Consider the following 25,555-nt stretch of genomic DNA (forward strand, 5'->3'; position numbering starts at 1 on the left):
GATAGAGTATTAAAATACTATCTGAACTAATTTTGAGAAGCATAGTTTCTGAATTTGCTACCTTATGATATATTGACCAGTCAGTGTTTGTTTATTTGAGGTCAGATTAAACATACATCAAAATTAAAAACTAAGAAAAAATATAGAACCATATCATGAAAATATGCATTTGCCTTAATATCTCTGTTATAAATTCTTAAATTTTGACTCAATTAAATTGTTAAGAGGAGAACTCTATAATTTTAAACAGGGGAAAAAACTGAAAGTCTATACATTTTTAAAAATTAACTTTTAAAATAATTCATTGCCATTTTCATTTACAATTCATTAGATTTTGGGCTATTCAATGTTTATGCAGCCATCACCACTATCCAAGTTGAGAGCATTTTCATTACCCCAAAAGAAACCCGGTATAGATGAGTGGTCACAACCCGTAACTCGTACACCCAGCCCTAGGCCAGTAATCTCTGGAAATTTGTCAAACCTACTGTTTGTTCCTCTAGATTTGCTTGGTTTCCACATTTCGTGTAAATGCAGTCATACAGTATTTGTCATTTGTGACTGGCTTCTTTCATTTAGCATAGTTCTTTCAGGTTCATCCATGTCGTAGCATGCATCAGTAGTATGGTCGGTCACATTTTGTTTATTCGTTAGTTATCTGATGGACACTTGGGTTGTTTCCACTTTGTAGCTAGCATGAATAATGCAGCTACGAACACTCACGTCCTTTTTTAATGTGGATGCGTTTTCAGTTTTCTTGGGAACATACCTAAGAGTGAAATTGGCAAGTGATTAGGTAACGCTGTTTTGAACATTTTGAGAAGTTGCTGACTGTTTTCAAAGTGGCCGCCGCATTTCGTTTCCCCTGGCCACAGGCGGCAGCTCTATTTACTCCACCACATCGCCGATACGTGTTGCCGTCTGTCCTTTGACTACAGTCATCCTAGTCGATGTGAAGTAGTATCTTCCTGTGGTTTTAATTCTCATTTCCCTGATGTCTAATGAGGTTGAACATCTTTCTATGTGCTAAATGTTTATCCTGTATCTTCTCTGGAGACATGCCTATTCAAATGCTTCACCCGTTTTTAAATTGTTTTAATTTTTATTATTGAGTTGTAAGAGTAAGTTCTATATTTGGATGCCAGTCCCTTACCAGTTGAATGATATGCAAATATTTCCTTCCATTCTCTGAGGTGTTCTTACACTTTCTTGGTCCATCTTTTCTCCACCTCCCCACCCCCCACCCCACCCCAGGTCAATCTAGCTAAAGTTTGTTAATTTTGTTGGTCTTTGCAAAGAACTTATGTTTGTTTTTTTGATATTCTTATTTTTCTTCTTTGATTGATTTTTTCATTTTAACTTTTATTTTCCTCCTTCTGTTTGCTTGTATTTACTGTGATTTTCCTTTTCTAGTTTTGTAGAGAGAAAAGGCAGGTTATGTTTTGAGAACTTTCATCTTTTTTTAATATGGGCATTCACAGCTATACATTTTCCTCTAAGCACTGTTATAAGTTTTGTTATTTTATGCACTCCATAAGATTTCTTATCCCTTCTACATATAAGATATATATATATATATATATATATATATATATATATATATATATATATATCTGCATATTTCCAAGTAACATGTAACATTCCCAAATACAGAATCGTGTGGATGGGGAAAGGCATTGTCACTAAATTATAATGAACCTTATAATTAAACCACTGAAGTATATGCTTTTACCCTCAAACAGAATAGCAAATAAAGAGGATGAGATGGTTGAGGAAGCATTTTGATGATTTCGGTTATGAACATGCTGATTTTAAGGGTTCTTCTGTTTAACAAGTACGACTAGAGCTGGCTATTTATATCCAAAGCTTGGGGAGACTTGAGCAAGTGGCATGGCAACCGAGGGTGCTCGTGAAGCCACGGGGCACGACTGTGATGTCATGGAGACCATGCAGATAGATCCGAGGCTGTGGTTAAGGGGCGAGTGGAGTAATGGAAACTGCACATGGACGATAGCGAGGTGTGATACAAAAGCAAATTTAAACATAGAAATGTGCCATAGAGTGTAAGATTTATAAGACATATATGAGAATATGAAACAATTCAAGTCGGATATATATAGAATAAATAAGCAACATAAAGATGTATCATTTGGAAGAAAATTTAATAATCTATAGGAATTACTATTTGATTTATTTAGTTCAGAAGTTTTGGAAAACAAAGATGCCAAATTTTCTTGACTTTCTTTTTTCAATTTAGCGTAATTCCTGTTAGCTATTACTCATCATATGCACATACAGTGCAGACTTCTTGCTAGATGTATTTTATTGAATTTGGATTTTTCCCATGACCTTTTTTCTTTTACTAGGAATGTGAGATTTTTCTCTCTGTTTTGCTTTAGTTTTCCCTTTTTAATAGAATAATGTAAAACAACATTAGGAAAGCAAAAATAAAAGTATTCTAGTGTGTTAATAGAATACAGTGGAAGAAGAGTTTGGATATTTGTGGGGCATGCTTTCAGAAACTTTGAAAGAGGGAGTGGCTAAGCAATAACAGTGATTTACTTTCATTGGAGAGTCTGTTTGTTGTTGTTGTTGTTGTTGTTGTTTGTCCTGCATTTATGGCATTTTTTCTCAGATTAAAAAAAAAAATCATCCCACCATAAGAACTGGCTTTGAATATCTGATATTCTAGAATCTTGAAAAATAAGCAAAACGAAACAAAATAAGACCTGCAAAATGCATCTTCAGAAATAAGATTATTTCCTGACACTTCCTACATGATAGCAGGCAGGTTGAAGTTTTTCTTCATAATGTAGTTTTTCTTTAGAATTCTTCCTTTCTGATAAATCATACCACTTAGATTAACCCTGATAGGTCAGCACTACCAACAATACTCACCTCTTGAATTCATTTGACATTCAACCTCTTTCTTAGTTGAGGAAATTGTGAAACCTGTGGCAATCTGGCTTCCTCGAGGTGGTGAACCTTTATTGCTATCTTAAAACTTTTGAGCTAAGCAACAGTGACACATTCATGTCATTAAAGCAGTTATTGAAAAGCATTCATGTGTAATTTCTAAGAAGTCGCTCAACCGCGTTGTATTGCGCTGCCTTGTTTTCCTGCCAGAACAGCCCAGGACCCGTACAAATCTTGCATTTCTGGTGTGTGGTGAAGGTTTAACAAGCAGCTCTCTAGTTGATAAAAACCCATGATTTATAGCATTTACCAATTTTTGTGATGTAAATATTTCCATCTTTGTCAGTTTCACGCAACCAGTGTGATGTCGCTGACCAAGGGGCTGTGACTAGATCTGCACAGTCGTTTCTTCCCGGACAGGACCTGCCGGCCACAGCTAGCCATTACGAACTGAGCGGCACATTTTCATGTGACGTCTCTGTCAGTGAGGGAAGAGGAGTAGCAGGCCACCGCTTTCTTTGGTGCAGGAACCCTGTCCACAGCAGGCGGCGGTGAGGCTGGCATGTCGCCTCCACGTGGGGCAGAGCGTTCCAGTATTGTTCGAGCCCCTGTTTTCGTCCGACCCCTTCATCCAGTGCACTTCTCTTTCTGCGGCTGTTATCCAACTTGTTCTCTAACGCGAACGTAACTTTTTGTCCCGTCTGGGTCACCGGGTAGTTTCGACTTCAAAATGCATGCAAGAAAACTGGATGTTGTAACGTTTTCATGGGGAGCAATCTTTGAGAATATTTATCGCCCAGATCTGGCTTACAGAAATAATGTAGAAAACTCCTTTTAAATCATGTTTTTCCCACTCTTTAGTTCCTTCATCCCCTTTCAGCCTACTTTCTTCTTTGTTGCCTATCCAGGCAGTTTCCCGTTTAGCCTTCCCTCTTTATTGACCTTTATTCTCTTTCATTTATTCTCTCTCTTGTCACTGAAATCTTTCTATAAACTTTGTTTTTTAAAAATGCAGAGTGAGCTGGTGTTCTCTGAATCCTAATTTTCATCTTCTCATCAATCTTCTGCAGAATAGTGCCTCCCTACCTTGGATCAACAGTCTTTTTTAATGCATTAGAGAATTACAAATAACAGATTTTATTCCCTTTTCAAATTTTTTTATACTTTCAAGTACATGGCATATCTAATTATCCTTCCAATAATTTCCTCTTACAACACCAGCTAATTTGACTTCGGTTTCCTTCACTTTTAACAACAGAAGCACTTTCTAGTAGATATAAAATCTAATAAAAATCTGGATCCATTTTTAATATGGCCTGCAAGCAGTAAAAATGAAGTATAAAACTGCGATTTGCCTGTGGTAATAAATATCTGCAAGCTGGCATAAAGCTTATTTGAGATAGAGTGAAACCCTCTGGTCTAGTTCAGTAAATTCGTTTTCTTTTTAGTTTAATGGTTAATTTTCTAATAGTTAATTTTACCAAAGTGTCTGTATTATTAGAGCATACACATAATCGTCCAATGCGCCATTACTACACAATGTTGAGAAAAGCAATTTGGGAAAATACTGGCTTGGGGAAGGGGACAATGAGAAAGCATAAGTTGTTGCCAAGTCTTAATGGTGCTTTATATAAACTAATAAAGAAATGCAAATGTATAACATTAAATGCAACAATATAAGGTAAATATAGCTATTAAACAGTGGGAAAAAATCACATTTTGCTTGGCATATAAACAAAGTGTGAAGATGGATTGCAATTTCCTAATTTATAAACAATAGAAATATGGAAATGAAAATAATTTTAATTTTCTATCAAGGTATTTTTATAAGGAGTTTTCATGAATTCGATAAAAGGGATTGTGGATTATAATTCTTATTTTGTATTACATTATGTAGTCTTGGCAAACAAAATGATTTTTGTTGTTTTTTTAATAATGAAGAAAGACAAACTTTGATTAGATGAAATAATTCTTATGTGATGTTACAGTATTTATGCCTAGGAAACATAGATTAAGCATGCTTAGGAAAGGCATGTACACCTAAGAAGCATTTTTTTAGACTACTGCCATCTTGGCCAGAATACTTATAAGGTTAAGATTATAGGTATATAATCTGACTCATAATGGAAAGGTTAGGGTGGGAATATATTGAAACTAGCCCATTTTAATGGCCTTTCATTTTAATCCTGAGAGTCACACTGCATGAGATATTAAGAAAATACCCTCTGTTGTTGGGGAGAGGTGGATTTAAGAGCTCAAGGTTCTTCCCGTTTACCTTCCCTGACTCACCTTATTATTGTTTACTTTTATTTTGTTGTTAGTTTCGAGGATGCGTACAGTACATTGGTTAGACATTGATGTAGCTGATGAAACGACCCTCCTGATGGCCCTTTCTCCTCTCTGGCTCCACGCCCGGCTGTCGCGTTACTGCTGACCACACCCCCCTGCCGTGCTCCCCGTCCCCGCGACGCTGTGTCTACTGCTCGTCTGTTCTTTAACCCTTCACCCCATTCTCCAGCCCCTCGACCCCCCGTCCCCTCTGGCCGTCACCGGATTGTCCTCTAGATTTATGAATCTGTTTTAGTTTGTTCTTTTTGTTCCTTAGACTTCGCCTGTGAGTGAAAACATGTGGTGTTTCTCTTTGTCTAACTTATTTCACTCAGCACAATAACCTCTAGGTTCATCCATGTCATTGCAAATGGTATGATTCCATTTCTTTGAATGGCTGAGTAATATTCCATTGCATATCTGAACCATAACTTCTTTATTCAGTCATCTGTGGACGGACGTTTCCGTATCTTGTCTGTTGCACATAGTGCTGCCATAAACAGGTATGCATAGGTCATTACCAATCACTGTTTTGGTTTTCTTTACATGAATGACTCACTTTATTTTCATGGCTCTTTAAGCTCAAATTCCAGCCGTGCACTTACCTCTAATCTTAACTCTTACTCCCCCGCCAATAATCTGATTCAGAGTTTTTAGTTGTGCTGAAAGCTCACTATTTGAACACTTGTTCCTAAAAGCGTGTATCTATTGAAAATTAAAATGTTATTACTTTATAGGAGGCTTTAAAAATCCACTTTAAAATGTTATTTCATCAAATAATTATCCCCTATATGTTGTACATAATATTTATTTTATATTCTGTGTCATACCTTTTAGTTCATATCTGCTTTATTATTATTGTTATAATACACCATAACCAATTCAAACAAAGTTCTTGTAAATATATAGTTTCAAGTGTTGTCTTTGTGGTTTCAAGTATACAATGAAAACCATGATTGGTGATGGTGGTATGAAATTTAAAGAATTATTTGGTGCCAAAGGATCCACAAATTGTGTAATGTAAATCCTTAAGTTGGTCAACTGCTTGTAGGTAATTTTTCATCATGTATACGATCGTGACAATATAAACATTCACATCTTTGCAAAAATTAAAATACAGTAACGTTAGCTATTCACTGCTTCCCGAGATCACAATCCATGGCCAGTGTGTCCAGAGAAATGACCCAGGCCCTTTGCATCTTCACGCCGGCCTTTGACAATGAGAGTAGCAGTGATTGAAACCCACGTTTTATCCAAATCCCTCATTGCATCACACTGCTCACGTATACTAATGCACCGACTTAAACAACACCGCTCTCAAGTTAATGCTTAAAACAAAAACTGAATCAAAAAGCTTTATAATTTTCGTAGTGCAACTTTCACTTTTACTTACACATTTCATCCTGTCACTATTCCCATTTTATCATCATGAGAAAAAGAGCAACATTGTGTGACAAAGTGTTCCTGCTTCCTAGCACCAGGTACGGTCTTCAGATGACCAGTGCAAAAACCATCCGCTGTTTGGTGTGATGTCAGAGTTACTTTTCTGCTATCTTAGTGGCACATCCTCTAGCAAATAGCAAATTTTTTGGTCTCAGGACCCCTTTATACTCTTGAAAATTATGAAGAAATCTAAAGATCTTTTGTATATGAGGACAGTAAATCTATGTATGTGTGTGTGTATGTATAGATGATAGAAGATAGATAAATATAAATAGAAAGATAAATATAAAACCTCCATATAAATGTATGTATATACATGAATTTATACACGTATTCATACCTATTTACCATAGTAAAAATTAAACCAGTAATTTTTTGGCATGCATTTATTACTATAATTAAAAAGAACAATAAGCTCATTACATATTAATACATACACATTCAAAATTGAATGATTTTTGTATATTCTTACTATTAAAATAGACGAATTCTCATAGTTTCTTCTACAACCTCTTGCAAATTCTAGTTTTGTATCCTCACACAGATTTATTGAAGAAGTGAATATTGTGATATCTTTTTCAAGTAATTGTGGAAATATTCACAAGAATTATTCCTATATATTACATACAAAACTCAAGTCAGACATTCTTAAAAGTTGTAATGTGAAATTTAAAACCATGTGATGCACAATTTGAAATCGCTTACGCTAAATTCTTTGTTCTAAATGGACCTTCTACTCGTGCGTACAAAATCATGCACAGGTCATCTAGAAAATACTGGTTCACTGAGTTATGAAGACCTTCTAAATATTGACACATTATTCATTATACTATAGCAAAAAAAAAGTTCTTTTCCTTAATATCGTCATGGATTTGTGAGGAAAGGCTTTATGTATTGGAAAGCTGTCCATCTCATAGTGGCAGATGCAGGTTTTACAAGATTCTAATTTTCCCTTGAAGGCTAGAATTTCAGCATTGATATTAAATGGGTCAGTTGTCTCATATGAAATATGTCGATATGTCTTGAAGCTTGAGGCGATAGGTTCATTTCTTTCAGTTTTGACAACAGATCTGCCAGATATCCAAGTGTGAATAACCATAGTTTGTCTGTCAGTCATTCTTTCAAGTAAAAATATTTTGCATGAATGAGTGACGCCATCTTGCAAATGAAACAATTGCACCGCGCCCGGCCTCAAGTCCACAATTCTAGTTCAGTGGGCAGCACGAGTTTCGCATTCAGATGCCCATTTTATTTTGACATGTGGATTTGAGACACGATGGCCTTTTTTTAACTGCTTCACCAAAAACGTGTTTAAATGAAACTCGCTTTCCTTCTGTTCCGCGTGTACGTGACAGAAATGGCACGTGCCTGCTGTGTAGTGGTCTCGTTCCGTGGCTTCGATTCGCGCTGAGTCTCCAGCAATAGCTGGCCCACCTTGCTCTGGGCACCATCGATGCAAATGTCAGATGTAAGGGAAAAGAATGCATGAACTCTGAGTCAGGTCCTTACAGGAAGGGCGAGCGCGTGCTCTCCCTGCTCTTCCTCCCCGCTAGCCTGCAGATGTGATGGCTGGAACCAGAAATCATGACGTGAAGAAACTTGTTAAGAGCGGCCAAGCCCAGTCTCTTTGAAGTTACCGTATCAGTCCTGGACCGTTTGCACTTGTACTGTTATTTGAGAGAGGGATAAAATTGAATTTTTTTTTTTTCTAAGCCAGTATTATGGGGCTTATGTTTCCACAGCCAACTTACATCCTAACTAATAGAAGGACCTTACTGAATGGTCTTCAAATTTTTAAAAATTGCACAATTTGTGATTTAATTAAAAATAGCTTTTATATGCTTAATGCAAGGGACTTTTCCTTAGAGCAGTTTTATATGAATGACAGTGTAGGAGAAAGTCAAGATATGAATTTTCCTTACATTTCTATGTTACAGAAGAATTTTTTAAATTGTCGTTTTATGTTTCAGCCACTTCATGATGACTTGCTGGTACATGCTAAGTAATAATGAAACAGAGCACTTAAAGAGCGTAATATTTAGGTGTCTTCAGTGTGTTGCTGATAAATGTGGACTATATAGCAATTATAAAGTACCCAGCCAAGGATAGATGCTTAAATAACGATTATTAAATATTTCCAAAACAGAAAACACTATTTCTTATATATAGGTCGTTTTTAATATATTAATGAACTTTCTGCAAAATATGTTTTCATGTGTTTCATAGTCATATTTGTCATGAAGATAATGGCATAGATACTATAAGAAACCCATTATTATGCACATAGAATAATACGTAGCACACTGGATTCAATTCATGGAGGGCAGAAAGATGAATTTTCATAAAGGAAAAAAAAAGGCGGTCGTGCCTGACCCTCCTTGGCACTGGGCCACTTCTAAACAAATTTCAAAGTAGGCGAGTTTGCCCTTTCCCTCACGCTGCTTCCCGTCACCTAGTTTTTGGCGTCACCAGACTTCATCTCCCAGGACTCTAAGCTGTGCTTATCTTTCCGCTAGAGCGTTCCTTTTTTTGACCTTCGGCTCAGAAATCATTGTCCTTCAATTCATTAGATCTCAGTAGATGTTCGCTGAAAGTATGTGTTTTGAAACTAATTCATACTTAGGTAGAAAAAGTTTTTGTGCTTTTTTAATTCGATTATTTGCCATCCGTAAGCATTATCCAATTTAAGGCATTTTAGGTAGAGCAAATGCTCTTGTCTTCCTCTCATGGATCACGTGGAGCCACCACAGAGTTGTGCCCTTGACTGTTTGTCCTGAGAACGCTGTGGACAGCCTGCAGTCTGTACAGTAAGGGATCCAAAGTCAAACCATAGAGGCACTCTTTTTTGGACAGCTGCATGTACTAATACGAACAAGAACAGAAAGGCTTTACTACTTTTGGAATTCCTGTGAACTTAAGTGTGTGCGTGTGTGTGCATGTGTGCATGTGTGTGTGCACGCACGTGCGCATGTGCGAGGGAGAGAATCATGTAGAAAGTAAATAAGCTATTAGCTTATTATATATTTTACTTATTTTTATTATGGTGACATTGGTTAACAAAATCCAGTAAGTTTCAAGCATATGATTCAACAGTAAATTGTGTGTGTGTGTGTGTATTGCATTGTGTGTTCACCACCAGTTTAGATTTATTATATGTTTTAAGCAAAAATCTTATAGTGTCGTCATATTCTATTTTTAGTTGTGTGTTTTTTTTCACCTGAGGAAAAGAGACCGAGGGCCTTGAGTAGTAGTCTTGAGTGTGCTGCACACTCAGTAAGAGAGATTTTTTTCTGTTGTTCACTGTGCATATGCCACTTAAATATTTCCTCCTACATCTTGTTGACATTATGTCTCCTCAGAAAGACTGGGTGTCATCACCAGAAACTCCCCCACAGCACACGCCCCCCACCCGTAACTCAGTGGAGTTGCTGGCTTAATTAGATTCAAGAACAGTAACGATATAGACAGTTCCAGAGAACTCTTAACATTCTGCTAACTTGCTTGAAAGAAAAAGTGCCCTATCAAGAAAATTTTGGAAATAAAATCATGAAGTCAATAATATCTAAGATTAAGATCCGTCTTTCTCAGAGCTATTTGGAGCGAGTATCACTTTGCTTGGACAACCAGAATCAGTTCCTTACTTGACCTGACCGCAGGTCGTGGGAGAGCATGGTCGGCAGGAGGAGCTGGGGGAGGGTCTGCTGCCCGTCTCCATTTTCTCCTCACTAAGGAACTGATGACAGCTGTCATTGTGTTCCACTAAATAATTTGCATCTTATGGAATATTACTGTTTTCTAAACATATATATAGAGAGAGATAAACATTTTTTAAAGGAGCCATGGTTAAGAAAATTTAGAGACTATAATTCTTATAAACTCTTCTTGGAAATCTACAATGCATATATGCGTACCAAATACTCTACAAAGAGGGGAAAAAATAGATTCGTTTTAAACAGGAACTTTCCTGAACAAAAAAAATTAATTCTTAAAATGCCTGTTAACTTCTCAAAGAGTACACATGAAAAGCACTGTACCATCATTTTTATTCTAATTTTAGCAGATTCTGGAATTGTCCTCAGTTTTACCATAGTCACCTCAATTACCATGAAATATTTGATTATTACCTTGAGTGGAAAATGATTTTAGAAGAGCTTCATTTTCTTAAGTTCTCAGGTGTTTCCTGAGTTCTAAGTACCAATCCTTGGTGAATAATTCTTTCAATTACCAACTCAGAAAGATTTAGAGAGTCTACTGTCTCTTCTCTATAAAGGTATAGCTTGGTATGGTCCTACAAATTAACTGCTAATTGGTTTGCTAAAATACATTTTGTCACCTTTCATTTTTATAACTTTGAGCTTTGAGATTTCCATCCAAGAGTTTGTCCTAAGTGCAGCCATTTCTGTGATGGTCAATTGTTACATGAAGTTATATTTCAGAGAGAGAGAGAAAAAAAAAATGTTATGGAGCGCAAGGGAATAAAATGATTATTTGTTGATATCATATTAACCATCAGTGGTTTTGTAAGTGGACCACAAAGTAAGAATCAATATAAATCTCAAGACACTAATGTTTCTCCAAATCATATAATGTTTATTGACAATAAAATTCTCAGAATGGATGCACTTTCAATTTTTAAGTAGATTTAAGTCAGGGTTGAGAAGCAGTCTCATTTCTATTTGAATCAGTTCTAAACAATTTTCTGTAAGTTACAGAAAAAATGGATATGTGTTTACTTGCCAGACGCTGACCATCAACTACTACTGGGATGGCGTGGTGGTTTTATTATCTTATAATAAAGCCCATCTCGAAATTCAAATTTCTTGTTGTTCATGAACCCTTCCCCTGAATACGTCTCCATTAAAATTGTGTAGCCAGACATAAACACCATAATACAGGGGTGACCTGATTAACTTAGAGTAGCATAGAATCTTATTCTCTAAAAATATAATAGTATATACGTAAAAGAAATAAAAGGTGTTTTCTCATACTATATGAAAATCTCTTCTGCCAGCTTTCATACAGATATTGGAGGCTTCAATGTGTATAGATGAAATTGGTTATATAAAAACTGTCATTCATACATATACAGGTACGATAGTATTTGTCCTAAATTCTTTTTCATTCTAAATGATGGCACTTACAGAAAATAATTTGATGTTGAACTAAAGACTAAAAGTCAGGTAAATCCTAGAAACATTGATTTTATCCCATCAGCTCTACTGAGTGGGGGGAAATCTTTGGGTTGTCTTAATGATAAATTTAATCTATGCTTAATTTGGTAACACCATGTAAAGGCAGTGTGCAATCTTCATAGTATGTTTTATAATCTTCATGATGAGAGAAAAAAATAACCTTACTTAACTCCTTTCATCATTATTTCCTTACATGTATTCCTCACATTTATATGTGTATCCATGTATGCACACCTATAACAAGTCATTAAAATGGTATACGGCATAAATCCAGAGTTATTTTCTTTGAGCATTAAGCTAAGATGATATTTCCTAAGAGCAAATGGCTTTATGCATCAAAAAGGGGAAAACTAAACATTACCAAGGTATGTACCAGCTCTAATCCCTAACACGAAAAGAACAAAACAAAACAAAACACAACACCTTGAAGGGCTTCATTTGAGGCAGACACTACACGTTATAAAGTGAGTGAATACATTTCAAAAATCAATGCCAATTGAAATCTAAATCCCCCATCTCACAATTCGAATGCACTTTAGGCAGCAACAAATAAAACGGTACAAAAGAACATCGACGTGACAAAGGAACACGGGAGAAAATGAAGGTCAGTTTGTTGTGGCTGTTCTATTAAACCCAGCAGGAAGACTTCATGTAGCTTTCTCGAAGGAAACAAAAAAGATCTACTCTGAGGTTGTACCTTTTATCGAACTGAAATAAAATTAATTCATACAAGTGAGAAAATTCTCTCTAAACCATTTAAAGTCAAAGTAGTAAGAATCTAAGAATCTAAGGAAAGCTTACCTATTTTAAAGTAGATTTATCTTTATAAACTATTATCCTCAATATTAAACACACACACTCTACCACACATCCTCAGCTCTGTGTTCAACACACAAAGACAATGCATGATGATGACCAAAATACATGAGTTTTGTTTCATAACCTTAATAAATCCCCCTCAAAATGAAATAAATTATCTTACTACCTTTAATGTTACAAAATCATTCAATCCATATGCAGGAATGTGGAGAGTTTTGGACAAATACACTTCAGGAAACAAACAGAAATGAGGACAAAGCTGATTAATTCGCAAGTGACCACATCCACGTGAAACAGCCACCCCGAGAGCCGAGAGAGGAGGCTGGCCTTGGAGCCCACCAGTGCCCTTTAATGCAGAGCACAGACATCCCGTGATCAGGGACGACAGTGCTGGGGTCGGCCTGCTAATGAGAACTGTCGTAGCGACTAGTAACTAGCTAACGTGTGTCAAGCACAAACTACGTGCTAAATTCTTCCAAGTGCATAACCTGCTTTTGCTCCTTTAAGATAATAGTACGCAATAGTGTTATTTCCCTAAAATGACAATCGAGGACACTACAGTTTATATGATCTAAACAACTGGCTGAAGAGTATTCAGCTAGTGGTAGCAGAGCTGGAACCCAAACCTAAGCCATGCGGCTGCAGAGCCGCGTTGCTGGTCCATCACCCCATGGCGCTTCCCAGGTTTGCTGTGTGCGATGAGCTGGGGTCCCAGCTCCGGCCAGTCCCTCAATGAGAAGGAATTTCAGAGGACAGGGAATCCATGCTAGGCATGCAGTCAGAAAACAAAATTTTTGGAAGATAAACAATATCTCTAAATTTAAAACTATAAGCAGTGCACTGTTAGAGAAAACAGAATTGGTTTACTGGAATAAGATCTTAAAACACTAATCCAGCATTGTTAATAAGGAATGGGTAGATGCAATTAATGAAGGGGAAAAGGGTACATGAAAGGCATGAGGTGCACAAGGAGTAATCTGGTATCTGATGGAGAAGCATCAATAAGAGAGAGAAAGCAAATTTTTCTTTAACATTTGAATCCGGATGGAAAAGGCAGAGCGTAACAAGCAAAGTTTATGCCGCAGGACTGTCTCGTGAAGTGGTTCCTGAGTTAATGACAGCCATGTCAGTGTTTTCTAGTGCACCAGAGAGTTTAAAGGTTTGGCGCATTTTACAAGCCAGTGTATTCTGTGCATGGACACAGAGGACAAAACTTCGCCCCTCGCGCCTGGCTTGGAGGCTGGCGGCTGCAGCAGGCGTCTGTTGGGGACCTGGCTACGTCGTCTCTGGAGGCGGAGACAGTTAGTAGCTCTCTCCAGGTCACAGTGTGGCTTCTCGAACGCCCACCTCCCTTCCTCAGGGGAGACGCGGGGCAGCGGGGCAGCCCGGCAGGACCGTGTCGTGCAGAGGCGCGGCACACAGCAGCCCGGTCGCACCGCGAGAGGGAAGCCGCTCCTCGCTTGTCTTGCTTTCCAAGACTGTGACGGTCAGAGAGTATTTTGTTTTCCTCACTGGGAATGTTAACCAGTGAACATAATAGTAGTAATAATAATAATAATAATAATAATAATAATAATAATAAACAGCATTAAATGCTAAAATAAAGTGTGGTAGGCTAATTAATGGTGTTTTGAGAGGAAAAATAGCAACAAGAATTTTAGGTTTAGTCAAATGGTTTCCTATATAAGAGGAAAACAGACACATTCTTACGTACGCGGCGCCCTCAGATATTACCTCTAAATATTCGTAATGAGGATTGTTATTAAATTAAGAGATTAATAGAATAAGCAAATTAAGAATAGTATATATTTTTTCCTGGAATTAAAAAGTATATATATATATTGCTATTAGATTTGAGACCAAGAAAAACTGTCCCCTCTTGTTTTTATTTTTTGCTCTTGTTTAGGAACTTCTGCCAGTAAATAAAACCAAGATATGGAATTAGCAAAAAAGTAGATGTATTTTAAAAAAAGATATGATTATTAGTTGGGGATGTTTATTTATCTAAAAAGGCTCCAGGGCTCCAGAGAATCAACAGGAGTAGAAAACAAAACCTTAAAAAAAAAAAAAAAAAAGTTAAGCAAATGAAGTTGCTATTCACAAAATGATTTAAAAAAAAAAAATAGCCTACCGACCAGTGAGCATAAACAAGTAAGAATATCTACCAGAAAACAATATTCACAAGAATGTCAAGATATATAACTAAAGAAATAAGCTAAAATAAAGCTCTTTAGGATATTAAGGCCATTTTTGAATAAATAGAAAGGTTAGCCATGATTGTGAATGGAAACTATCTTATAAAATACCATTGTCCCTAAAATTAATATTACTCAATTTAATGCATCCTTAATCAAACCTTATCTAGAAAAATCAAATAAATGAAAGTAGTAATGATATTTTTCAGGGAGTCAGTAATGGGAGACTAGTATCAACAGATGTTAAAATTAATAAAGGAGAGTTTTGTAAATGTAAGAAATGCCAAATCTATAAATGTATATAAACTATAGAATAAAATGTGAAATCTGTAAATATATCTTAATGGCAACAACATTTGCACAGAAGACAAACCAGTCGGCATTTGACATTTTTGTTAGTAAAGTAAATTAGGTAGAGAGTGGAAGAGTTGATGCATTTAACACAGGCGACCTATGAAAAGCAGGCCTCGCTTAATAAGCCACGGCCTTAGAATGCTTAAGCGAAGGGGTCCTTTCAGGAATATTTATAAGGGGGCCAGTGTGCCATTCTGCACCTGTTGTTAAGAGGAGGTACAACTGCTCAAGTTCCAAACTGAATTGGCTTCAAAGATTTTGAAAAATGGCCTCTCTGTAAGTTTCTCTCACTCGTGAATAGAAGTTTTTCTTTTTTAAGGCAGGAGTGGCGTTCTCCGCAGGAGGCACCTGTGAAACTTGGCAACCTCCAGCGCCTTAAGCTGCTGGTATGAATGGCTTTACAGTATGTGGGTAAAGAGGCGACCAGTCCATTCTGATGAATGAATTCACAGAATGCTAATTTTGTTATTCCCGCATTGTGTGACTAGCTCAACATTTAAGTGTTGTTTTGAAATACAGTTCGCTTCATCTCAGCAAGTTTGAAAACATATCCTTCGGCTTTCATTTTAGCATTTTATTTTGTAAAGGTTTGTTGTGATGTTGAGAAAATGTCAAAATGAAGCTACATTGGATCCTAACATCTCTAGCTTTAGTAAGTGAAATTAATCCCTTGTTTGTTTTTATATTTTTAGGCGAGTCAACCCTTGGTTGACCTCAATGATTGCGAGAAACTTTTCAGTTTATAATCCCTTTTTTATTATTATTATTATATATATATATTTATTTATTTATTTATTTATTTATTTTTATTTTTTTTTTTTAAGCCTACAGCACCTGGTCTTCTGAGGTGGTCTCCCATCCAAGTACTAACCAGGCTCAATCTTACTTAGCTTCTGAGATCAGATGGGATCAGGTTTGTTCAGGGTAGCATGGCCGTAGAATGCCTCGTTCAATGTAAAATTTTATGTTTGTAATAGAAGCAATAGTTAATAATAGGTTTATATGCATAAATATGGTCCTGTGGCTGGCACTTTTTTTTTACAATATGTTTAAGTAAATAGACATCTTAGATAAAAATTATCTTTTCATAGCAGAAAACCCCATTTGCCAACAACAATAAACATATATTACTGATGAAAGTATCATATATAAGAGTAGATTTTATACCTTTGTATCTTTAGACTAATAAATATCAGTACATTTTAAAATACAAATCAATTAAGAAAATCCCATTTAAGTTGCATCAAAAAGAATAAAATACTTAGGGATCGATTTAACCAAAGAGGTAAAAGACCTATAAAAGATTCTGAAAACTATGAGATATTGATGAAAGAAATTGAAGATGACACAAATAAACGGAAGGATATACCATGCTCATGGAAGATTTATCATTAAAATGTCTACACTGACCAAAGCAATCTACAGGTTGAATAATTTTATAAATCAGATCATGTAACTCTCTCTCTTCCTATCCATTTGCTCTGCGATGAAACTGAAATCCCTCGTCCAGGCCCCTTGGTTTTCGTGACCCCTGCCTAGGTCGGGAGCCTCCTCCCGGCCAGGTCGTTGCACCCACACGCCAGCCCGTCTTCCTGGGGCGGGCACGCCCCTCGCCGAGCCTTCGTGCGCTCGGGCCGAGGCCTGGCCTCGCACCCCGCCTGCCCTTCGCGGCTCCCCTTCTCTGTCCACCTGCACTCTTCGCACCTTCCAGAGGCTGGCGCTGTGTTGATCTATGCGGCTCCCGATTATCATGTTTCTCTCTTGTTGGACAGTAGTCTCTAAATGGCCGGGACCATTATTGTTTGGTTCAGTATTTTATCGTTCAGGTTTAGCATGCTTTCTGGAACAGAGAAGATGCACGTTATACCATTTTCACCTAGGAGAATAAATCTTTTAGGAAAGGGAAGGTAATCTTATTTGGGTTTTATATGTTTGTTTGAGAAGCATATTATTGAGAGATTTCTATGTAACAAGCACCAGGCAAAGTTCTTTTCATGCCTTGGCTCGTGTAATCCTCGTGGCTTATGTACTATCATTCCCACTGACAGGTGGGCAAATAATCAAAGAGAGGTTGTGTCTTACCCAGTGTCTGAGAGGTGAGAGGCAGAGCTGGTGAGAACCCAGGGCTTGGGGCATTCAAGCTCGTGGTCGCAAACGCTGTGCACTCTAATTCTGGGAGGAGGTGGGAGGTACCAAGCTATTACGGATTTACTGAGAATTCTATTCACATTAAGTTATAATAATTTTTCTTTGTATAGTTAACTCTCAATATGTCCACGTTTCAGTGTGATTTAAGATGAGTGATTAAATACTGAAAATTATTTTAAACCAATTTTTGCATAACATTACCTATTCGTGCTGCAGTGTTCCCGTCCACCTAGTAGCTCAAATAAAACACACACGCGGCATCCTGGGTTTCTCGTGCTCCTCCATCCTACATAAGCCATCCGGCAGCAAGTCCTGCTCGCTTTACTTCTAAATATCTATAATCCGTTGATCTCGGTCTTTCTAGCTCCGCTCTTTCCAACATCTTGCTGAAGTCGGAGCTCTAGCCGCGGCATCGTAAGCAGTGTAAATCATTTGACTTCTGCTCTCCTCTGCCCTCGAGTGCATCCTCTCGCAGCAGTAGGGATGCCTTTTTTGGTAAAAACATAATTGTACCCCCCCCCCCCCCGCTTTCTGTTTTACCCTAAGACTGTAACCCGGATCCGCTCCCTGTGTCTAGCGTGGCCCTGCCGGAGCCGGCCCTGTTTCGTCACGCGCCACGAGCTCACGCGGCGGCAGCCACGCTGCTCTCCAGCGCCCCTGGCATCCCACAGCGAAGCTCCTGCTCTCCGCCTGGGATGCGCATCCTGGCGCAGCTCTGCCAGGACGGTCAGTCCTAGCCCTTCAGCCCTCGGCTCAAACCTGAGCTGCAGAGCCGCTGCCCAGGGCCCCGCTCTCGCAGTGGCCCTGGAGGCTGGTCCTCTGTCTCGGGACACTCTCAGTCTCCTGTTTGTTTCTTGGTTCATGTACTTGTTGAGGATTAAATCCACAGTGGGACCATGTTTCTTTTTTACTATTGTATTTTTAACCCGAAAATACAAAAAAAAAAAAAAAAAGCAGTGTAGGTGGTTTTTATTTTTGTTTTTCTGTTGGGTTTGGTTTTGATATATCCATAGGTATAGAGATTTGAGGTAATGGTACATATAGTTCATAGCAATGATTTTCTTTCTAGGCTAGGGCCCGGTCTTAGATTACGTATATATGTATTATAGCCTTATTCTTTATCCATACTTCCATTCTGATGAGTATCTACTCTATTGGGCTTGATGTGTGGCTTTAAATGTGGATGCCATTGTAAAATGTGAAGATGTTCAAGTGTGCATATTTAATTTCATTAATCATGCATTTCATTTGCTACTTTTTTATAAAATGTGTGTGGTGAGAGCCGTGTATTTTTCTATACCTATAGTTTGTGACTTTTAAGTGTTGCATAGTATTTATTTTCTAATTTGCATCCACTATACTTTTGATACATTATTTAGTGATTCTCACCCTAACTCCCCAACCCCCATCGCCGAACGTTATTATCTAATGAACACGCAGCTCCGTGCCCTGCCTCTGATGGGCGCAGTGACCTCCTCTGTGATATATGCTGGGGAGGAGACTGCCGAACCACACATATTTTAAATAAGACACGATAGTCGTTTAGTAAATATTCGCAGACTTAATTGTTTTAACACTGTGTAATAAACTACCCTACATTATATTTTTGATTATATGGATAAGTATAAACCCCCATATAAAGAAAATATCACAAGTTCTTTGAGAGTAAGTTCATAGTCTTACTGTAAACTCCGGTAGGATATAGTTATCTATGTCTGTATAACAAGTTACTCTAAAATTTAGCAATTTAAAACCATAATATTTCTTATAACATAAACCCGTGAGTCAGGATTCAGGGAGTCTTCAGTTGGGTGTTTTGTTTTGTTTTGTTGGTTTTTGTTTCATGATTGTTGCTCGGGGTCTCATGAAATGGAAGGGTGGCCCGCAGTCATCTGACGTGTGCCTGAGCCGGAGTCACACTTCCAAAATGGCACACTGACATGCCCATTGGAAGGAGTCTTCAGTTCTTTGATAGGCGGACCTGCCAAAGGGCTCGCTGAGCGTCATCACACATCATGAACAAACGCCATGGGGATTCATCTCCCCTCATTTAAAGCACCCCAGGCGGTCGCAGGCCTGCAGGGGAGGGGGAGCAGGGGCACACGGGTGTGGGGACTCGGGCCTGTGCTCCACGTGACCGTTCCGTGTTCTCCCTCGCGGAGGCTTTGTGCTTCCAATGAGTGGCTTCCAAGGTTCCTCGGGACATCACCATCCAGCCAGTTAAGGGGGCACGCGTGTGCAGACAAGCACCACCGGTGTGTTAAGGGCCCAGATCGGTAGTTATTCCTTCCACCCCTACCTTATGTCAAGAACTTGTCGCATGGCTACATCTAGACGCAAAACTGACAAGGAAATGAAGTCCCTGGCTGTAGAGCGAACCATTTCCTGGTGACACTTCCAAAAGGCCATTCTAACTCTTTGAGTCGTTGAGAAGGTGAGGTAGGATTCTGCACGGGGTGCTCTCAGAACACCGTAGATAGGCAGGCCTCAGAAAGGATCGGCACGAGTGGAAGGGCCGTGGGCAGCGGTGCCCCTCACCCCGCTTTGCTCAGGGCTTCCACGATGAGCAAATCTTTTCTTCTCTTGGGGTGATAAAAATAATGCATAGCGTACATGAGGGCAGCTAAAAAAGGTTTGAGGCCACTGAATCTTGTTAATTAGCTAATTACTTTAGAAGAGAGAATAAAAAATGTTTTGATGAAAGACTTAAATTGAGTAAAACCAATCAACAAACCAAAGAGAGAGCTAAGAGTCTGGTGAGTTTAGGCCCCCAATTGCTCAAAGGACATAAGGCAGGCAACAAGCTTTGGAAAGATTGAAAAGACATTTTTAAGGATTATTTTTTCAAGGGAAAAGTCATACACACAAACAGCTCAAAGATCTGAGTCAACTCTTTTATTTGCTCAGACAATCCAGCAAACTCGAGAGATAAAGTAACACGTCTAAAATCAGACAGAAATCTTTACGGCACAAGCAGAATTGCCCTCTATACATGCTTCCAAAATTCTCTCTTGAAAATACACTTCTGCTCCTGCTCCGGTTTCCCCATGCCTGGCAATTCCTATTTGCAAGCCCAGCCACATTGAAATTTGTATTCAAAAATTCGGAAGATAAATTCAGGCCTCCAAAATAGATATGTAACTCTTAAAGGATGTTTCTCTAAAGAACAGAGTTTTGTACACTATGTTGTTTTAAAATTAGGACTGGCTGTCTTATTCACATGCTTACCATCATTATTTACCTCTTGTTCTATCTTGATTTTAGAAGTCTAATATGCAAATAGTGTTCTGTGTTATCCATTACAAAATATGGAATTATTATAACTCTTTATCTGTACACTCTTTGTGACTTTTGGAGGAAAAATGCTGGAGGAATAAGAAAGACCGCTAACCAGGCAGCTGAAAGCAGCCTTGCGTTTGCTGACAGCCACAGTTTAAAAGTCTTCGTCACGGCACCCTCATTCTCCGCATTAGGCATCCCGCTCTAAGCACAGATCGTCCGTGGTGTTCAGAAACTGCACCTGGTCTTTTTCATGTTATTTAAAGAACATAATGCTATAATTGTCGACTGCATGGATTACAAATATCCCCAGAACTGGTAAATAGTATAGCACTACAAACTAAAATTATAGTCTAATGCTTACTTGCACGGAGATGACCAGAAATGTCTCTCTCCATGCACTCTTCATCTAGCAGACAATAAAATTACTGCCTTTTCATTTCAAAAAGATATTTCTTTTCTTTCTTTCTTTTTTTTTTAATTATTGGCTGTGCTGGGTAAATTTTAGAACTGGCTTATATAGAGAAAACTGTTAGGAAGAATGAAAAGAATGAAGGAGTAGGGTTTCTCTGTTATTAACCTCCTCACACTTCTGATTCTTATTTTGATCCTTACCTAAAGCAAAATAATACAGCAGTGGTTTTGTATAAATGAGATCGTCCTATACAAATGAATCTGGTTTATATTTATTATGACAGAAATCAAGCTATATGTAAATGAAAGCCTAGTGAAAATTCTTCGACTGTCCTGTATACACCAATCAAACCATAACTTTCAGTTGTTATTTTTATAAAATAAGCAGACACATTTAAAAGCTTTTAAAATTATTTTGCATTTTGTACTTTCTGGTGCAGAATCAGTACTGTGCAATAGATCTTCTTTGGCCTTCTGTAAGCCATGCCTGATAAATACACGGGTTCAGCAAGATTTGTCAAACACCAGCCATGTGCAAATGCCTCAACTCATATCCCTCAGCCTCGCATGTGCAGAAAACTGGGTCACGTAGTTTAGTCTTTCTCCTGATTCTCTGCTACCTCAGGCATAGATGGACATGCCAGTATTCACTTGCTAAACTGGTAAGCCATGGCAAATATCAAATGAGAGTGCATACTAGAAACCTATTTTGTTAACATATAATGTGTGTGGAGTTTGGCATTGTATCCTATTCTCCATTTTGACAGATTTCAGAACAATTTCTAAAAAATTTAATTCTAGACCAAGTTAATATTTAAGTTCAGTGAAACCAATAGACTATGATGACATTTACATATTAACCATCTCTTTTCCATTTGATATAAACAAATCAATTTTTTCAATTAGAGCTTCAAAAAATAGTCTGGCAGATAAAAATTGAATTGTCAGTTACATAACATATACTAATTACTTCATAAATATTTGAAGTTATTACAAAATAACATGGTCAGAAGCCATCTTAAAGCCTAGGAAAGCCACTAACTATTTTCTGGGAACTGACCATACAGACGTCGCCTAATCAGATCCTTTCCACGACCACATAAAACAGTTGTTTCTCCATTTTTCTGGAGGAAGCAAGTCAAAGTAATTTACAAAATTCACGGACTGTTGAGTATGATGTATGAGATGGAAACACGTATCGACTCCTGGGCATCCGGATGTCCCCCTCCCTGTGCTTTCTAACTCCCTGCAGTTAGGTGGGGCCACAAGACTAGTTAGAGCCAATGGATCCAGAGAAGCGATGCCGTGTATCGCTTCTGGACCAGAACATTTAAGTCAGTGAAAGACCCTTGAAGCTTTTGTTCCCCGCCCCGACTGATTTTAGGGCAGCCTTACGTAGGTTATGCTGCTGTAACAGATGAACTCTAAATGTTGGTGATGTAACACAACAAAGATTGGTTCTTGTATTACCTGAAGAAGCAGAGTTAGCCTCGCAGGGACTCTGCTCATTGTACTTACTCGGGTACCCAGGTTGACGGGTAGTCTGTCTCTGCACATGCTTCCATGATTGCAGAGGCAGGAAATACAGCGCGAAAGTGTGTGCTCATTTTTAGGTCTTCCTTCTAGAAGTGACATCCGTCACTTTTATTTTTATTTCTTGGGTCAGGAAGTCCACTTGGCCACTGTGATGGACAGCTGTTTGTGACAGTTTGGCTCTGTTATAGTACTCAGTTATTCAATCAAACAGTTCTGAGCAAAACAAAAGGGTGTGTGTGTGTGTGTGTGTGTGTGTGTGTGTGTATTTAAATGTGTGTATTCAGTTATAAAAAGAAAAGATGATAAGCAGATCAGGATGGCTGAGCGGTCTAAGAAAAGATGATAGCATAAAAATAAAATGCATATTAGTGGCATTGACATTTGATTATATAACTTAAAGACATCTTTATTTTACAAAATGTTTTCAATAGCTCAGTCTTTTCCATTTTACATGAATGAATAAACATATTTTAAACTACTTTAACATTCCCAATAAAATTATTGACCACATGTACATTTTCATTAGGTATTCTTAGGCAGGTAAATGTAAAATGAATTAATGGTATTTCAGTTTCAAGAACAAAATTTAGAATAGCTATTTAAATATATTATTACCTCTTTAGTTGAGAAACTAAAATATATTCATATAAAAATGTATTGGTTTAAATTAGTTTATTAAGAAAATGCCCCTAACACTGGAAGTTACTGATTTATGCACATTTTTCCCATATTATGTATAATGCCAAGATTCGCGTTTTTGTGGTTTATGCTTTTAAGAGATGAATGAGTGCTGATTCTGATTCAATTCAGCACTTTACTTTTATAACACCCATACTGCCCTCTTAGTGATTACTTTGGTAATGATTTATTAAATGTTTTCTTCGCTGTCCTGTGCATCTGCTAAAGGTAGAAAACGTGTCCGTGTTTGAGTGAGCACCCCCTTCTCTCATGCAATGTGCATTCTAGAAAACTGCAAGGAAAAAACAGCCAATAAACAATCATAAGTTAATTTCAGATAAGACTAAAATCTCTGCAGGCAACAACCAGGTGGGTGTGATAATGACTGGGGAGGAGGTGCCATTTTACATAGAAGTGTCTCTCTGAGGCGATAAGATTTGAGCAAAGACAGGAAGGTGAGTAAGAGCTAGACCATGCAGATGTGGGGAGAAGAAATGGCAGGAGCAAAGACACACAGCCTCATCTGTAAGCTGGGAATTAACAGATGCAACGCCCAGTACCGAGGCACCATGTCTTCAGTGGAAAGTAAAGATAAGTAAATAATCGATTCTAATACCAGCTGATAAGCCCAAGAGGTGTGCCTCTGAGATATCCAGACGAGCACAGAGAAAAGGCCGTCAGGGCGGACTGTGGTGGCAGTGCGGACGGGCACTGGACGCATCTGAGACGGCAGCTAGCCCTCTAAACTCAAGGCGGACACATGGAAAGTATAGAAATACAATGTAATGAAATAATTCACTAAAAAAAAAAAAAATCAATGTTTCTGTGGAACGAATCATTAAATGTAGGATATTTTCAAATTCTTTGGTTGGAACTATTGTCATCAGCATGAATTCTGGCAAAGGTCTGTTTTTCAGTCCAATTTTGTCTGATGCTCTACACATAAAATTATCTATTGATGTAAACTTAAAAATCCCCCGGTCAAATCAATTCCATTTATATTAGGCAGAATATATGATAAGCTGTTGTGAAGAGAAAGTCTCCAGTGGTAGTTCACACACTCTAGAAGTATCTTTCCCTCCATCTAAATACCTGCAGAGGGCTCGTGGGGCTGGCGCGGCGGTTCCTTCTGGCTGTTGCTCTGCCGTCTTCCACACATGACTTTAACGTCAGGGCACAAGATCGTGCTGTAGTGACTCCATTCCAGCAGCTGGGAGGGAGAGAGGTTAAAGCACATTTCCTTCCTTTGAAGGCGTGCCCCGGAAGTCGAATGTATCATCCCAGTTACAACCCAGGGACCAGAACTTAGTCTTGATTCACTTCAGCTGCAAGAAAGATTAGCAACTGTAGCCTTCGCCTGGCCATGTGCTCAGCTAAAAGTTTATTACCATGCAAAGAAAGGAAGAATGAATATTACAAAACAAGTCGTAGTCTCTACCATACCGGTAATTCCATCATGATTTTAATTTTCAAGTGTTAGACTCATTTCTGGAAGTGTAGCAAATTCCTTAAGATATAATCAGATGAACTGTGCAGAAAATCAATTATGTATTCCGAAGCGCTGTCTCATTCTCACTGCTTGTGCCTTCATCATTATCAGCAAAGGTCTTGTGTTAAGAATTGCTGAAAAGAAATGTACAGTGTATTTTTTAAGAAGAACAAAGATACATGCGTATCTATATATCTTTCTACTATATTATAAAGGCATATATCTGTAATATATAAATGCATATTCACATTTACCTCTTTAAAATGTGCTTGATAGTGAAACTTTATTCTGCTGTATTTTTTAATGCTTTGGAACAGTGTGCCCTTTATTCAGTTGAGAGGGCCCTCGTTAGGCATTCGAATACTTATGTTCGAGACCTTGTTCTGCTACTAATTACCTGTGCGACCTTGGGAAATTATCCTTACCAACTGAGTTTCAATTTCCTCATCTGCCAAGTGAAGGGGTTGGACAAGGTGTTCTCCAAGGTCCTATCCTGCTCTAATTTCCAGGATTCTCTGACTCATGGTACATTGTGAATGCTGATCTAATTAATTTTCTTAGTCACCTTCATGACACTCAATGGAATATATTTTCTCACGATGTTCAAAAGGTGGTCTCATGTATCTAAAGATTTCAATTAAATATAAACTGCAATTCGGCTTTCCTGAAAGGCATAGACTTGATTTTATGATAAAGCACACTAATTGCAGGGGGCAGCTACTCGCTCCTGTCCTTTTTTTTTTCCCCCCTTGCATTGATTTTGG

At 38.0% G+C, this 25,555-nt stretch overlaps 1 protein-coding gene and 1 pseudogene across 6 annotated transcripts in view; one reads left to right on the forward strand and one right to left on the reverse strand.

The window, feature by feature from the left end:
* Nucleotides 1-25,555, forward strand: part of BRINP3 (BMP/retinoic acid inducible neural specific 3) — a 295,934-nt gene that overhangs the window by 251,956 nt on the left and 18,423 nt on the right. The gene's annotated exons all lie outside the window — the stretch shown is intronic.
* LOC118613527 lies at nucleotides 16,070-16,188 on the reverse strand (annotated as a pseudogene).

This window comes from Rousettus aegyptiacus, unplaced genomic scaffold, assembly GCF_014176215.1.
Source record: "Rousettus aegyptiacus isolate mRouAeg1 unplaced genomic scaffold, mRouAeg1.p scaffold_m13_p_18, whole genome shotgun sequence".
Classification (NCBI taxonomy): domain Eukaryota; kingdom Metazoa; phylum Chordata; class Mammalia; order Chiroptera; family Pteropodidae; genus Rousettus; species Rousettus aegyptiacus.